We start from the raw sequence: 15,708 nt of genomic DNA on the forward strand, positions 1-15,708 counted from the left end.
TTGAGGATCTTGTGACGCGTCCACTCTTCCGTGGGTAGACTGCTAGGGCGTGCATGGTGCACCACATAGCTGATGTATTGGTCTGCTATGTTGGCTGAGAACGTGTGTGATGGTAAAGGGTGACATAAGACGAAGTCTGCCGGGTTTGCGTCTTTGCCCGACTGATGCCCAATGTCAAATTTATAGTCCTGTAAACACAGACCCTAGTGTTGGATTCCGGCCGGCATCTGTACTGTCGGTTTTCCATGGCTGGTGACCAAAGCCTGGTGGTCTGTAATGATGGTAAATGGCTTACCAAATCAAAGCAAATGAAAATGTTCACACCCACACAACTGCCATGTTTGCTGCTTGTCTGTGAGACTGCTGCTTGCATAGGAGTCAATTCGGCGAGAGGAAGTTGTGTCCTCTGAATGCTGCGCCAGCACAGTGCCTCACGTATTTTAGGATCTTTTCAATCTAGCTTTTGTCCTATGGGCACTGAGTCAGTGCTGGTATCAGTTATTGAAAACCCACATTAGAATGAATGACCAGGTTGGAGTGGGTCGTCTGACTCTGTTGGATTTGTCTGCACATTTTGACACCATTGACCACTCCATTCAGTGTCTCCGCCTATAGGAGATTGGGATCTTGGTAATGGCATTACATTGGTTTAGGTCTTTTCTTTCAGACCGCACTCTTAACATTTTCTCTTCCCTGTATAGATCTGCACCATCCGCTCTTACCTGTGGGGGTTCCCACAAGGTTCAGACATTTCTCCTTTGCTTTTTAATATTTGTCTGCACTCTGGTTAGTCTTATCCACTCTCCTGGCTGTCATTTTTATTCATATGCTGATGACACTCGGCTGATTGTGAGAATTGATCAGCATCTTAAAGAATCTGCTCTATGCTAGATAGGCTGCCTAACTGCTATATGAGAGTGGGTGAACGACAACTGATTGAAACAGCACCAACACTGATGTCTTGGTGATTGCTGCCCAAGATTCTCGTTCTCGTTAGTCCATAGACTTTTGGCCCCCTACTCTTGGCACAATTCGTGTCCCTGTGGAATCTGCAAAAAACCTGGCAATTAAAATGTCTAGTTCTTTGTTCCCTGACCTTCAAGTTAGTGCCAGTTGTAGTGCAGGCTACCTTAAAAAATGCTAAAACGGGTGGTTCTTATTTATTTTTATACCCCCTTCATTAAAGGAAACCGTGGTGGCTGCTTCAGTGCTAGGAATTCTAGACTATTGCAACATGACGTTGTTCGCTCAGCCCGAATACCCACTAAATAGGCTTCAAAATCTTCAAAACTCAGTGGCTCGGCTTGGAGGCTTGCTCACGTTTCTCCAGTACTAAATCAGCCTTACTAGCTTCCAGTTGAAAGCATCATTACGTTTAAAGCCCTTTTGCTTAATTTTCAGGAGAAGATTTTTGCATATAAACTAGCCAGAGCGAAACGATTTGCCAACCTTGGTCTTCTCATGATTTCTCTGGTCAAGAAAGTATCTGTGGGTCGGCGTGCCTTCACAGTAGTGGCTCCTTCCCTTTGGAACATCTGTCCATCTGCCCTGAGGTTGATGGAAGATCATGCCAAATTCCAGAAAGCTCTGAAGACCTTTCAGTATCGAATGGAACTGGTTTCATCCCATCTTTGCAAGCTCTCTCCAAAAAGCCTTCTCAATGCAGCGCTGGGATAGCCTCGAGTGACGGTGCTCTTTATAAGTAAATGTTAACATAACCTAACCCCACTGAACTCGCAATGACGTCCCCTTCATGTGCAAGTTAGGGTCAAAGTAGGACGTGCAGATTTAGAGTGAGGTTTACATTCTCTAAAGCCTTGCAGACTTGGAATAGGGTGGCATCATAAGTTTCTTGGGTCTTTTCGAAGACCAAACTATTGCCACTGTAATTCAGGCAATTTGGGATATGACAGATGGCTTTGCAGCTGTCCTCCTGGAATATTTTTGCTACTGATGATATAGCAAAGTTGAGGCATTTGTAACAGAGTCTGAGGTGTTTTGTGAATGTTGTAATGTATCTGGAGTCTTTGCTGATTTCCAGCTGATGGTTAACTTTTTATTTAGGTCAAATCTGGAAAATACTGTAGCCCCATTTAAAAGGTGTGTCATGTCAGTAATACGATATGCCTGATGGCATGCTCTCAAGATTGCTTGATTTGCCACCCCCTTATATCGATACAAAGACTGATTTGGTGATCAGGTCCTTCCTTTGGTACTGGGATGAAAGGTGAAACCCGTGCTGGCTAAATCATGTCGTCTTTTTTCAGGGAGTGGTGCTCTTTCTCAACCTGACCCTGCATGTTGATGAGGAATCCCCCCTGTAATGCTGCAAACCTGGTTTGATCGTGTGGTCAATGTGGAGTTTGATCTGGCACCCTTTCAATTTCCCAATGCCCTTGAACAATGAGGGGAATGTGGCTTGCATCTTCGCGGCTGTTTATGCATTTGTCGGCCATCAAATGATGCAGTATTTGAATGAGGGCCATCTCAATGGCTGATTTTAAAGCTTAGAACACATCCACAAGCTACCTCTGACTGTATGGCGTGAATCAACATATGGCCCGAGTTGTCTTTGTATGTGCATTTTGCGGTGCAGAGGGAGTTTTGTTCCATATGCATACGGCTACTTGTGCCTTCTTTATTTTGGGGCATGATGCAAATTGAGGTATTGTGCGGACATCGCATTGACTGTTGCGCCAGATTCGATGAGGAAGTTAGCCATCGCCCACAGCCCCACTCTACCAATACAAGCAAATGGACAGATATGTCTGTTTTCCTACTGCATACTTGTAGCACTTTCGCCTCTCTCGACTTGATGCTGACTCTGAGTCTCTCATAAAAGGTGTTGTCGTCAAGTGATGTATCCTTCTGCCCTTTTTGTCATTTTCCCAACGGCTCCAATCGTCTCACTCTTTGTCTTTGTATTCACAGGTTGACCTTTGCCTGCCTGATACCCTCCTGGCATCATCCCGTGGTTTGGATACGGGTGAGTTGTTGCTGAAAGCAGAGGCGCTGTGTGTGTACAAACTGTGGTCGTGGTGTGGGTCATACAGCTCTGAAGTGATTTTTAGCTCTAGACGCCGAACATTCCTGCCCCATTGCTGGGCAGGCCCCCTGGTGAGGGAAGTTGAACTCATGGCCACATCTGTAGCCTGAGCATCTGCATGAGACATGATTTTATGAAGTGATGCATTTTAGTTAGAAGGACTGGCTGTTTGAGTATTTCCATCGTAGACTTGCAGACCAACAGCCATGGTAGCGCTGGCCCACGTGAGCATTTCGGGTCATGTATGTGGCTTTTGTAACAGCCAGTGTGTTGCTTACATAAAATAAAAAGCTGCCACCTGAGATTTGATGGTCTCTTCGTTAGAATAAAGGTGAAGATCAAAGCTGTTCACCTTTTGCTTGCAGTCGCGTGACAGTTATCCATTGTCTCACCTTGGGACCACATAATGGTGTGGAACGCATGGCGCTCGTAATCCACATTTTTGTGACTTGCAAAGTGCTTGTTTAGATGCAGTTTTAAGTCCTGGCTATGTGGTTATGTCGTTTTCAGGTATTTCATATCTGATGTCTCCTACCCCTGCTCCTGCTGTCAAGTAAGGAGACCTTTTGAGACGCTTATCTTAGTGGGGATGCGGGGGGGGAGGCCAGGGGTGGAGGCCAGCGCATCAATGTATACTTTGAAATCGCACATCCACCATCTGAAATCGCACATCCATCTGGCCCAACGAGACCCCAAATTCTTGTGGTCCATGTCGAACTGGAGTGGTGTCTGTATTGGAAAGGTATCCATTGTTGGTTGTGCCCTTACTCCTGAGGCAGCTGCCAGACCCAATGGGACAGGCTCCTGGTCTGATATGGTGTCTATATCTTTATTCGTTCTGGATTAATTGCAGGCTGCACATCCTGGCGTATGATGGCCAGCATGTATTTCTGTCCATGCTGCGTGTTGTATTCGTAGTGCACGTGTAGGAGTAATCGCTCATTCCATCGTGTGAATCTCCACCCCTCGTATGTGCGAGGTGGCAGGCCGTGAAGTGCAGCTGCGAGGCCTTTATGTGCTTTGTCCAAGAATGTTTACTTTTTTGTTTCGTAGTGAGCGTTGTCCTCACGGGAGACTACCCGTGACCTGTTATCACACTCGCTGTGTATGCCTGCACCTCACGGCATTGAGACCCTGTACCACCCTTCTTTTATTTATGCCGCTGACTGAGCATCGCGCCATTTGTGCAACTGGTCTAGTCTGACTGTCTGAGGCTTCTGCAGACTGTAGGGGAATGGATGAATGTTCCGGCCCTCTGCGTCGAGAGTCCCAGCCTCCATTGCCAGTTTTGTGTCCCTCTTGTGTGGTGTGTATAAAACGACTTTATTTCCAGGCTCCCCTCGTCCATCCCTTTAAATCCCTGTCGTCCATCCCTTTAAATCCCTGTCGTCCATCCCTTTACATCGCAGTGGTACATCCCTTTGTATAACGAGGACGACAGGATGTTGCATCGCCCTCTGACCTCACAGGAACGGATCTCTAACCTTAATGCATGTACTATTTTTTATTAAACAATATTTATTGAAAGAGCGACACAACAGCCAAAACGTTCAGAACTGGATGTTTGCTTTTGAATTACAGGGGTTGCAACAGAAGGGTAGCCATTACTATACCAGATTTTTCTTTGTGACATCCATGCTGGAAGATATGGTTTGTGAGCGGAAGTTGCAACCCGATCGCAATACAAGCTGGTAGTTAACTTGTTTACAGTGTCCATGCTGATAATCATTTGAGTTCTTCCGCATTTGAATTCCAAAGTGCTGGATCAAACGAACCTCTGGGGTGTCTGGTTCCAAAATTTGTGAGCCTTTACTCATAAGGATACAAAAGTACTGTTCTCATCAGTCTTGGCTGACTAATGGTGTGGTGTAAATAGCTGCCCTGAACATGAGTGAGCCTGACTCATTTAGGTTTCTCTGGAATTGGGGGCAAAGAGGGGAGTTCTCCCCAGGACACATTTGAAAATATTTGAACAAATTGGTGCATTTTGCAGCACAATTTTTGTAAGAACTGTATAATTTGCAGTCTGTTCTCTGAAAGGGGACTCAGTAGAGGATAACCTATTTCAGATGTCTGCCATGCGGTTTCTATGCTATACAAACAAGAAATCTAAAAGCTGTAATACAATGAGTTAATAGACTATGGTCTCATTTTCATACTTAATCATCTTGGTATCAAAGATATCCAAAAATTCTTCCTTGAAAAACCAAAAGATAATCTAAGAAGATAGAGCTAATGTTATAAATAATTTCAGTTGTTTATTGAAAAAAGGACATGAATTTTTCAAAAATCATATTTGCGGGTTGCCATTAAGTTTTGGGGAAAAAGTGCATATAAAAAATTGGAACACAAAGATTGAACAATTAATGAAACACAAACAAAATGTAAAATAAATAAATACATTAGTGCAAAAGTGTAAATTAACTTCACAGGTCTGCCTACGTAAGCTCTTGACATTTGTTAATGTCAGAAGAACGGTCTCAAAATGATGTTGCTTCCGGAAGGTTAGGATTTCAACAAACAAAGACCTGATTACGTTTCGGCGGGCCACCTGTAAGGCCGTTGATGTCAAAAAACACCTTCCTTGGGGCAAAGTAAGGAGTAATAATCCCTGCAGGGAAGCAGATAGGCTTCCTATACACTTCTATATAGACTATCTTCAGTTGACAGGGTACATAAGCAAGTTCTTCAAAGGGCTTGACATGACTACTAATTTGACTTATCCATAAAAGGAACCTTACCCAAATAAATGTGGGGGGCAGGGGATCGCCTGGACAAGATTTTCTGATGCAAGAATCACCTCAGTGCCAGTCAGGAGCACAGGCGCCTAGTGAGTGATCAAAACCAGTACTCCTCTGTGAAACCTATAATTCAAAATGTTTGTGTTTAGGTTTGGACTCAAAACGAATGCTTGAATGAATATAGAAGGGGGACAGGCAGATGCCTACCTTTGTGGCAATGCTGCCGTGATACTCATTGAGTGATGAAATTCTAAAGTAGTAGGTTCGCCATCGGAAACCAGTGTTGAAAGCAGTTATTTAGCAGTGTTTAATCTGGTAGGAAAAATAATAAACTGGTATTAATGCTACACATTTAAAGGTATCTAAAAAAAATGGAAGAACAATGCAATAATGCTTACTTGTCTGGATTGTCTTGGTGGGTGGAATCAATTTCACTAGATGCCTGCCAGGTGTCTAGTAACATGTTAATAAAGGTAAGCAAGTTCCATATGTAGTTAGGAGACCTGCGGGGAAAGCAAATGAAACCCCTTTGAGAATTGTGATTAAAGAATTCTGTACAGAGTTCGAAGCAAATTAACTACCACAGGGGGGCGAGACACTGTGCTGGCATGAACGTTCGAGAACGAAAATTAAAACAAAGATAAGGTGCGGCGCAGTGTGTCCACGGAGTAGAGCCAGGACACTAACCTGCGGCATTGAAGGAAAGAAGCTACGCGAGGGACTCTGTAGCCGGGGAGAACTGGTTAACTCGGGTGCCGCGCCCAGTGTGTGTTCTAAAGCAGCTTGTGCGAACATGATAGGTAGTGGGCGGCACACCCACCCCGGATGAGCAACGCTGGATTCATGACGTGGCCAGCCCTGATAGGTAGTAGGCGGCACACTTTGGCGTATGCGAACTTGATAAGTTGTGTGCGGCATCCCCCCCCTCCCCCGGGAGTGGCCAGCCCTGATATCATGACGTGGCCAGCCCTGAATGATCACCGGCGACACACCCTTACTAGGGGTGTACTGTTACAGGAAACGTGGTGTAACGAAGGCTGTTTGGAGGCATGTCCGGAAAAATGAATGAAACATCACGCTAGCAAGTAGGCTTGAATGAGGTATGAATGCGCCTCCGTGAACAAATGCCGTACGAATATCAGGTGATGTGTAATGGACATGATTAGTCCAAAGGCGACACACCCCCCAGCGTATACCGTTACGTGTGGCAGTATGTTGCTGGGTTACGGTTGGACCTAAGTGACCTTTCTATGCAGCAGAAGGGCTTATAAAACTGCCCAGCGACTTATATTACTGAACGGAAATGGCGAAGGACGTGAGGAAGTGGCTGGGACCTTTTTTAAGCATGTGGAAAATGTGTTATTCAGCAGTGTCTTCTAGAAAGGGAAGGGATTTGTTGTCTCAAGCCACTGACTCCACTATGCCTTCCAATCTCGCATGTCTCTAAAAAGGGAGTCTGGCGCTGAAGAAAATGAATGAGAAAAGGTTGTGCATGTGTTCATGCTTTTTCATCCTCGTGTCTTGCAGGCTGTGGAATGAATAGGATAAAAAAGATATCTTGTATCAAAGACCCTGCAGCATTAATTGCTTGAAATTAACAATTGCAAAAAGGGACTATCACTGAACAGTATCCACAATTTGGGCAATGATATTGTCTATTTATTGAACCAGTATCATGTATATGTCCATTTTGCACTCTACTTTATGATTTAGTCACTTTAGTGTAAAGAAATGAATATAAACCCAATGTTCTTTGTGTTTTTTTGTTTTTGTTCTGTGAATATAATTGTGTTAAAACACTTATGTACACTGTAATCTCTCTCCAAAAAAACGTTGTCTTCTCAATGTACCATGTGGATGTACTTGTATTTTGTTCTACCCTTGGTTGAGATTATAACCTTGTTGACTTCCGATTATGTGTTCCGGTTTTCTTTAAATATATGATTTTGATGTCCTTGGAAGTAGAAAGTGATTGTCTTGTATTCTTCCTAAACTATATTAGTTACCTTTTATTTATTTCTCAAACACTGGAAGCATCACCGTAATATTTGTCCTTTGAAACACAGAGCTACTTCACTATTTGGGTGGATATATAAGAACAGCGGTTGATCTTATTTTAGGATTTCCGCAATCCGGAAACCTTTCAAAAATAATAATGTATTATTTTTAAAGAAGAAAAAATATGAAAATAAATAGTAGCATGGGTACATTCTTCTGTTTGGCTGTGGAATGAACGGCACAGCAAGATGGCTTATGTTTCTGCTCAATACAAACTTGTGTCTCTCCTCCAACACATTCACCCTAGATTACTCCACTCTATCCCCTCGTCCTTCTACTTTTTATCATGCATGAATTTGGCCTATCCCTTGCCGGCTCCTTTTTACATCCCTGAAATTCCAGCACACATTACTACTGATATGATATATGATATGATATGGTATTTGTAACGCGCCTATACACAAGTGTTTCAAGGGGCGACGAGGCAGGGAGGGAGGGAAACAAGGGGAAGACAGACAAACGATCCTACTAGGCCAGGTGTCATTCAGATCGCGCAAGTGCAGAGGTAAGGGGAAAAGGAGAAAGTGCTGGGGGGGGGAGGTGGGGGGGGAAAGTGCAGTACAAGGTAAGTAGCGTAAAAAAAAATAATAAATAAAAGGGCCAGCTGGTGGCAAGTGCGAGGTAAGTGCAGAGCAAGTGCTGGGAGGGGGGCTGTAGGGATACAGTGACAGTCCCACAGTGCAGGGGGAGCCAGGGAGGCAGTGCAAGTGGAGAGTGGCTGGGCCCTGACCGAGGTCGCTGAGAGTGGCCCAGATGCAGGTTTAGTGCAGAAATTCAGTGGGGAGTTAAGCAGGTTTAGCAGGGGAGAGGGAGAGAGAAGGCAGAAGCGAAGAGGAAGGTTTTGAGGTGCTTCCGGAACCGGAGATGGTTCTCCTCAAGTTTCAGGGAGGCAGGAAGGCTGTTCCAGAGGGAGGCCCCTGCTGCGGAGAGAGATCTACCCCCAGCTCGTTGCTTCAAAAAGCGGCTGGCCATGAGGGAGTTGGAGACGGATGAGCGAAGGGCTCGTGAAGGAAGATATTTAGGCAGAGAGTTTTGAAGGTATTTAGGCCCCAGGCCCCAGAAGGCCTTGTGGACAATGCAGAGGGTTTTGAACTTAATCCTCGCAGCCACTGGGAGCCAGTGAAGAGATTTCAGTCCTGTGCAGTTTCAGTACTGCACTATTTAATGCTAAGACATTGGAAGAGATGCACTATTGGTGGAAGACCAGGGAATATGTTAGTGCCTGATCAATAGTGACCGCAAGCAGGTCCTGGTTTAAAAGGCCACACTATTCTTGATCGTGTTCCCACTTGCGAGATCATGATGTCATGAAAACATCTTTTCACTAGCACCGATGATGGAGGAGAGAGAGATTCTATTTGCCTTGATGAACACCGAGAAGTTTGATCAATTATGCTAAACCTGCATGGGGTAGTGTCTGTCCACCTTTTCTGCCATTCTATTGATCATGAACTAGGCACTATTGGGAACCCTGTACATGGTGGCATTTGGGACGCAAAGTAGATCATAAATGGGTAATGCATAAGGACCCGCATATGCTAGCACTCATTTGGCTGAGACCAATATGTATGTATGCATGCAAGGTGATAATACACACAACTTCAAATGACTACAACACTGAGGGCGATTCATCACAGCATTAGGTCCAAAACAAACTCTTTAACACAACTGTTGGCTCATATCTGACACTGACTGAAACTAAGGCGACAACATGGGCATGCAACCTCATTCATATTACTTGTGGATGTCACACCTTTGTATTACACCCTATGACTTGTTCTATTCTTGGGCGCTTTTAAAGTGGCACTGCTGCAGGTTAGTGCATTATAAAACTCAAAATGACACCAACAATGTGATGGGCACAGGGAAGAGGTGTACAATGGGAGCTGCTTTTGACATACTTGAATGTTCGCATTGTAAAGGCAGGGGAAAGAGGTGGTAATAATGAGAACCAATGCTTCATCTCCTTCTCAATGGAATATGATCAAATGCAAGCACCACCTCGTAATCCCAGGGGTTCACCCTTAAGGAGTTAGCCAGTCTTTTCGGGGAATAAGGGGAATGAGCCAAAAGTGGGAAAACAACAACTGCTAATCCCCTCAGTGATATGATAGCAGCCGAAACCATCTCTCTCACACCCTTTTTTGAATTGTACGAAATAATGATTGAAAAAGCAAAGACCAAACAACCTTGCTGGCATTGATGCATTCCAAAATCTATATCGAGTCCTTTACAACCTCATTACAATTCAGAGTGGAACAAGAAATCGATTGCTCAAATAGAATACATAGAGAGATACAGGGGATCGTGGAACGCTGAATTAATTTTTGGACTACTTGCAATTAAAATCGATGATCCAAAACAGAAAAGCAGCGGGATCCACGTCCCTGGCCATGGATCGGATGTGGGCCTTTATGTAGCTACTAAGGCCAAGTCCAACTTAAAAATCCATAGAAAGTAGGTGATCCTTCAAAATCAAACACGACAAAGGCAGGGGAGCTTGTGTTCCTTCCTGACTCGACTGGGACAACGGCTAGCCTCCGTAATAATGATTGATTGACCTCACAATAATCGAACCTGAAAAGAAAAATCTACATGGATTACAGAAACCAAAGGCGCTTTTGATTAAGCCTACTCCCTTGAGTGAGCCTAATTCATTTTCAATCTTCACACACAGGAGAAGGCGAAAACTAAATAGGAAGATGGACAAAGAAACCCCTCTAGACAAGAAACCAAAGATGTCAATGTTTTCCAAGAAATCAATACAGGTGGCTATAAGGAATTTCCAGTGCTTGCACCCGGAATTTCCAACGAAAAATAGAATGAGTTTGAAGCCTCCATGGAAAATTGAACAAAAGATTATCCTTGGTCCCAAGTATGGCAGAACTCCGAAAACAACAACTTGCAGTACAATGGATGATTTGGACGATTAATGTTTATTTTGTTTGACTTATTCCTTAGAGGAGGCCGATGTGTGGGAACATGAACAAACGCCTCAACCCCTGTTGGATACCCAGAAACCATAATTGAATCGAGACTCATGTGACCTCCGAGATCGCATAAACTTGGGGGTCTAAATTCCAAGATGCCAACAGGACCTGGGCTCTTAATGAGTTGATTGCTCCTTATAGATCTGAGGACCCACTGAGCCCATTTAGGACACTGACCGAAAGACTAAGGGATATAATCCAGAAAAGTGACCAATTGATAAGATAAGCCCGGGAAAAAGTGATCTGCCAAAAGGCAAACTATCAGTAGAAAGGGAAGCAACGAGAAGATCGCACACCCTCACAAAGTGGCGGACAGACCCAAATCAAAGATAGGAAAGATGAGACAGTTGCAAATTGCGACACACTGTTGGATTGGCAAAGGTTACTTTGGAGCAATTATTACCCATCAGAGATGGTCTGATCCTGAATCGCCTTAATGTGATAAGTCTCTTGCACAACATTCCTTTTTTGAGATTTGTCAAATCCGATGTCATCCAGATCTGAGTTCCCCAAAGAACGCATAACTCAGTATGACCCATTTGCGTTCCCAAAGCACCAAGACCGCACTCCTAGAAATGGCCCATTTATTATTGCCCATGGGTTTTGAATGCTGTGACTGGCCGGAGACTATTTTGCAAGGAAATAGAGATGGGGAAACACAAATACAGTCACTGATACAATTTGACTTACAAAGTTTTTGTAACATGGAGACCCATGGGTCCTCGAAGGGTGTAAACAATGGAAGGACAAGACCCATGACCCCAGAAAGATGAATGGATGAAACCATCCTGGATTTAGCTAGAAGACCGAAAGGTCAGATAAAAGTTACATTCAAGAATGTTGGGGGTACTGAGAGATTAATCATCAATGCAGCGATACCGTCAAGGAAAAACTCAATGGAAAAAGAACAGACGAACCCCAACCAAGTGCAGTTATGAATAGCCACAAATAGCTTCACAACAGATTGTATTTTGGAACACGAGAGTATCAATACATCTGTGAACGGACAAAGACTTAGAATCAGGAAGTGTGGATATATTCTACTTGAAAGAAACTGGGCTTCAGAGGGCCCCTTACCTAGACGGTTATACCTCCTTATTTACGGTTGCCTATTGGGGTGACCGAGGGTGCCCTGTTAAAAATGGCATGGGGATGGAGGTGGAGTTTTTTTCGACAGGCCAAACCCATTTATGCAAGTGATTTTCATCAAAGAAGCCTTGGGCAATAAGATCACCAGAGGCTTAGTGATAAACGTTTACTGGAATCTGGTGGCTTAACTACATCTGGAGTCATAGACCAGTTCTATTGACAGATGGACGTGGCAATTTAAGCCACATTTTATAATTGTCAAAGGGGAATCTGAATTTCTGCTGTATAACTGGTCTCTGCCCAACGCCCAGGGATTACAAGACTTAAGCAGCCCTCCAGCCTCTTTTCCTTTGTAGATGGGTAGCAGCTACAAGTGGATCTAGGTCACATGGCCTAAGCCCCGCCCACCACCTTAGCCCTATCTCTTCCTTTTGCTCTTTACACTTAGATCAAGGGCACTTCTTGCCCAGCCGTCTGAAGCGAAGGGCAGACAAAGAAAACAGCAATTCCTGTTTGGCTCTGTTCAGACCAGGAGGACCCAGGCCATCCCCACCTGTTGTTCACCTCGTGATGGTCCGTTGTACCCCTCCCCCCCTTCTTGCATACAGGTGTTGCCTGTTTTGGTTGATTCTTCTAGCCTGCTCCCCACCCCACCCCACCCTCCCCCCATCCCTACATCCTACCTCTGCAGGAGTCTGTCTTGATACATTCTGGTTTCACCATCAACGCCTTTTGCCAATGCTTGGATTTCACTTTTATGGACTTCATTGACTCGCAGTGCGTCACCCTCTCTCAACTCTCATGCTGGACTTTCCCTGCATCTTGTACTCATTGTGGCCTGAATCATGCTGTTCCCATTTTCAAATTGAATCCTGGCTTGTATTTGGCGTTCTCTTGCAACATTGTGTTACTACGGACTTCTGCAATTGTATTCGATCTCCCCTCTTGCTTCTCCACTTTTTCACTGCTCACTCTGTTATCTCCTCCTCTCTCCTTCTCCCTTTTCCTATCTCCTCCCCTCCTCCCCTTACTTTCTTCTATGCACTTACTCTATCAGAATTGTCCTTGACCTAGTATGATGGCAACCTTGTTTGTCTCCTCAACCCTCCCAACCCCCCACCCATCAGCAATATCTGAAATGTCAGGCCTAGTACGTTAGTTGCTTGTTTTGTTCCTCCCTTTCTGCACCTCTCTCCCTCACCTTTTGTTAATCTCTGGCTCTACCAGAAATGTCGTCGGGCCTATTACGGTAGTCGTCGGTCGGTTTCCATTTCCTTCCACTCTTCCCCCTCCCTTCCTTATGTGTCTTAGCTCTTGCACTATCTGATATGTTGCCAGGCCGAGTACGATAGTTAATTTCACTTTCTTATTGTTCATGACCTGTAAGAATGTCATTGTATTTTCCCTTGCTCCCTCCCTTTCCTTGAAGCACTTTGAAACACATTGTGTATAGGCGCTTTATAAATAAACTCATATTGGAGCACACCAATGGTGGAACACAATGTCAGATCATGACCTACATGTTTTAAACGGCCAAGTAGCCGGACCTGTTCCGTCAAAAACCACCTGGACAAATGGAAACAGCACCAGTATATTGGACTAGGTTTTCGTTTCAAGCTCATTGTTACAAGACTTGTAGTCCTTTACAGTAATCCAAAAAGCAAGGAGTGATCATTCACTTCTGAAATGCACTTGGAAGGGAGAACAAACGTCATGGAATGTAACATTTCATGCGGCCCTGGAAGTGACAACGGGAAACAACCACATTAGAATGACCGAACAAGATATTGTGGTGTTTTCCACGAAAGCAATAGATATGCTGATGCAGGAAGATGGAGTAAATCCACTTCTCCTAGAATGCAAGCGTCTGGCTAAAGGGGGGTTGTCAAAAGTTATGGACCACAAACAAGTTTTCAACAAAAAAATAGCAGAGGACTAAACTCCCTAAGAAAGATAAAAAAAGATTACAATTCAACAAGGGCCCCAATGGGCAAGCAAACTGAGAAAAAGAAAGCGGAAATATAAAAACGGGATTATGGCATATAGGGGAGAGATGGCTCACCAGGAAGAGATGCTCAGTGCCCTTCCAAACAACGACTCCAGATCCATCTGGCGAATGCTCAACGGAGAAGGGCAAGGTCGAGAGGATCCCCTTTTACATGCTGTCACGGAAGAAGCATGGCAAAGCTTTTACCAACTTCTGTTTCAACAAAAATACTCCCTTGCAAGCTTTACCGAAGGAACCAAATCTGGGGTCGTTGTTCCAACTTGACAGACTGGATATTGAACTATTAATCAAGAAGACTGATCGGTCTAGAGCATCGGGACATTACTAACGCCATGACGAAGAGAGCTCCGCAGAGGGTTTATATTTGAGTTGTTTAAACGAATCATGAAGACAGGAGAAATACCGCACTCATGGCCCTCAGCGATTATAGTCCTGAAATACAAGCACGGAAATAGGATGATCCCTCTATCGCCCGATAGCGCCCCTCGACTCAAAAGCCAAGCTATTTGCAGCATTCTTGTTAAAGCAATTACAAAGATGGATCAAAGAGACTAACAGAGAATCCGCGACAAACTGGATTCATGAAGAGTTGGATCGGAACTAAATCTCTTCCTAATCGACATACTGAAAGCAAAAGTGCTAAAGGAAAAAAGCTAAATATATGTGGCTCTAGTAGATATGAAGAAAGCCTTTGACAGTATTGATTGCGAGAGCGATTATGGGTTAAAATAAAGGCTTGACAATGCCCAGAAGACCAGTTGGAAGCCATAAAATATCTCTACACGGCCACAAGTGTCAAGATTCGGCTGATTGCCAGGGTCGGTTAACTAGATCAATCGAGACCCTTTGGTGGGCTGAAACAAGTGTGTCCTCTGTCCTTGACATTATTCAGCTTATTTCTCTCAGACCTCGGAGAGGCTTGGTCTTATACCAGAGCATTGCCATCGACGCCAGGAGCTGAACCTATAAAGTGTCTTCTATTTCAGATAATTTGGTCCTGCTTGATGTAACACCGATTGGGCTACAGAGGAGCCTAGAATCTTTGGTCCAATGCATGACTGAAAATGGATTATCAGTTAACTCATTAAAGACAACAGTAATGATACTGGGAGACTGTTTTTGCAGACAGAAACAACATCACAAATGGTTTATAAAAAAAAAAAGCCCCTATGACAAATGCAAGAAGCCATTTACTTGGGAACTCTCATAAGTAACAGTAGGACAGATCTACCACGTCAGCTCTTCTTGGGAACAAAGTACAAGACCTTGATCTCCTAAGTGAGATTAATACATAGAAAATTTGGAAAGTTCTCCATCAAGGCAGTAATGACCTTCTACCAAGCTAAGGTCACGCCAGTACTAATATACGGAGCAGACGGATTTCCCTTAACACCTTGGCAGCTTTGGCCCTTGTTGGAGGGGGGCTTTTGGAGGAAAATCCTAAGGCTGCCGTATTTTATACCAACCTCCTTGATGCAATTTGAATTGGGGTTGATCTCCCTGCAAGCAAGAGTCTCTTGGAAGTCGCTAATGCTATACAGAAAATGTCACCTGCCAGACATAGCAAAACCATATGAAATCTTGTAGGCTGCATTAAAAACTACCAAAAATGTCCTCTTGAAAGAGCGGAGCCAAAAGTGTCAGAACCTGTTAGACCATCTCCAAGTTAAGGAAGATTTGATAATCCTTTAAAGGTTAAATGGAAACATTGGTAAGCTGATTGGGTAAAGACCATGGCAGAAAAAAACCTATATTAATTGGAGCTTTCTTTGAGAA

The 15,708-nt window shown here is 44.1% G+C and overlaps 1 protein-coding gene across 4 annotated transcripts in view; it reads left to right on the forward strand.

Moving 5' to 3' along the window:
• Window positions 1-15,708, forward strand: part of GPR63 (G protein-coupled receptor 63) — a 553,454-nt gene that overhangs the window by 153,424 nt on the left and 384,322 nt on the right. For 2 of the 4 annotated variants that reach the window (XM_069606418.1, XM_069606416.1), the window contains exon 2: window positions 2,932-2,986. The exons of the other annotated variants lie outside the window; for them this stretch is intronic. The gene's annotated coding sequence lies outside the window, so the exon portion shown is untranslated. The remainder of the gene's footprint in view (window positions 1-2,931; window positions 2,987-15,708) is intronic. 4 annotated transcript variants of the gene reach the window in all.

This window comes from Ambystoma mexicanum, chromosome 4p (genome assembly GCF_040938575.1).
Source record: "Ambystoma mexicanum isolate Mex_15411 chromosome 4p, UKY_AmexF1_1, whole genome shotgun sequence".
Taxonomy (NCBI): domain Eukaryota; kingdom Metazoa; phylum Chordata; class Amphibia; order Caudata; family Ambystomatidae; genus Ambystoma; species Ambystoma mexicanum.